This window comes from Galeopterus variegatus, unplaced genomic scaffold (assembly GCF_000696425.1).
Source record: "Galeopterus variegatus unplaced genomic scaffold, G_variegatus-3.0.2 Scaffold7631, whole genome shotgun sequence".
NCBI lineage: Eukaryota > Metazoa > Chordata > Mammalia > Dermoptera > Cynocephalidae > Galeopterus > Galeopterus variegatus.
In genome coordinates, this window is record NW_007733742.1 from 121418 (window position 1) to 123341 (window position 1924).

Consider the following 1924-nt stretch of genomic DNA (forward strand, 5'->3'; position numbering starts at 1 on the left):
CGCACTTTATACGGTTTCCTCATTTAACCCTCTCACAGGCACCAATCTGGTAGAGTCATCGGCGCTGTCCTCACTTTATTGAGAAGAAACCAAAGTGCAAACAGAGCAGTGACCCGCCCAACGTAACACACCAGGCTGGCGGTGGAGCTGGGATTCAAAACCCCACATGGGAAACGTGGATGCTTCTGCCTCCCAGTGCTGAAGAGGTACCTTCTGGTCCATGTGAACCAAAGTGCTGCTATGCTCCAGAAACTTCCCACAGTGGCCAGGCCTCCCCTCTGCAGCTGTAGTTCCTTCAGATCATGGGTCAATTACATATCCAACTAAGGCTTACCCCACCATACTGAAATTACATTCTTGGCTTTGAGCAGACACTTACCTGGGCCAGATCCTCTGGGACTTGGGATGGATGAGATGAGGGCTGGGCTAGAGACCACCAAGTCAGGAGGTCCTATGAGCATGTCCAAAAACAAATACAAGCAAGGAGGACAGGCAGGCACTTTGGGTCTGGCATGCATAGGTCAGAAGTCCAAGATGGCCTTTCCACACCACATAAAAAGTGTGCATCTCTAATGCCCCAACCATAACGTGACAATAGCATGAGACGGTCAGCTGTTTGCACTACATGGACAGCCACAAACATGACAGGTAAAAACACAGGTGCTGGAGGCACATATGCTTTGTGTATGTAAATAGACAGCAAAACATTCCAAAGACAAGAGGCACTGGAGAGAATCCTGTTGTGATGGATGGCCCCACCCGCCTGGTGCCAGCAGTGTCCCTGGTCTCTGTTAACAATGCTACCCTGGGAATGTGGGTGCAACTGGGGAGTGCTGATGGTGGTTCTGCTCCCACTGAGAACCCCTGGGTGAGAAGTGGAAAGGAATTAAGTTATGGGTACAGGTTAGAAATGCACATGAGGAGGCAAAGGCGGCCACCAGTATCCATGATGCAACTCAACGCAACCAGTTCCGAGGTTGGCGGTCATTTCCTGGCAAATTCTATGCAAAGTGAAGAGCTCCTTATTCTGAACGTGGATACCACTACCCTGAACCACACCAGCAATGCCCCTTCCTGTCAGGACACAAACACAGTGGTCATCTCCCTGTGCGTACCATTTCTCAACAGTCCCTGTTCCTTAAGGAGGTGCAGTGCCCCCGGTGCTCATACTTCCTACAGAGAACGGCATGAGTGGCTCTGTAAGTCGGTCACTCTTTTCAGGACAGCGCTGCCAACTGCGTATGTCAGAAGTAGAGGCTGCACACTCAGGCACATGGTCACCGGGCACAGAAACCCAAAGTGTATGAAAGGTCACCTTGGGCTCTGACACCGTTTATTTATGTCAATACAGAGTTTTAAGCAGGTCGACATCCAAAAAGTATGTGGTTAAACCAAACCTGGAAGGTCCTAAGCCAAAACAATTACATTCCAGGCACACAGAAGCAGCAGAAACAAAATCAGATTTTCTTTCTTTTTTTTTTTTTTTTTAAAAGATGACCAGTAAGGGGATCTCAACCCTTGGCTTGGTGTTGTCTGCCATCGGTTTTTATCCTGCTTCACCAAGTCTGAATATTTAAAATTGCTGACACCATGAAATACTCTCCAAAATCTAAAGTCTTCCTTCCACCCAGAACACAATGCGGAAGGTGCTCTGGGGATTATGCGCCATAAGGACCTAGTTTCTCTTCACCCCTTGTCCTTCCAAGTCTACAAGCACCACTAGAGGCAAGGGCTGGTCACCTCCCACACAAAGCCATCACTGGGACTTCCTTACCATGTCATTCCAGGCTGCCCACTGTACGCCACTACCTGTGGCCTTCCTCAGAAACCCGCCAGTAACAAAGCCATAATAATCCTGAACTCGGGGCCGGCCCGGTGGCGCACTGGATAGTGTGCCGCTTGGGAAGCGCGGCGGCACTCCCGC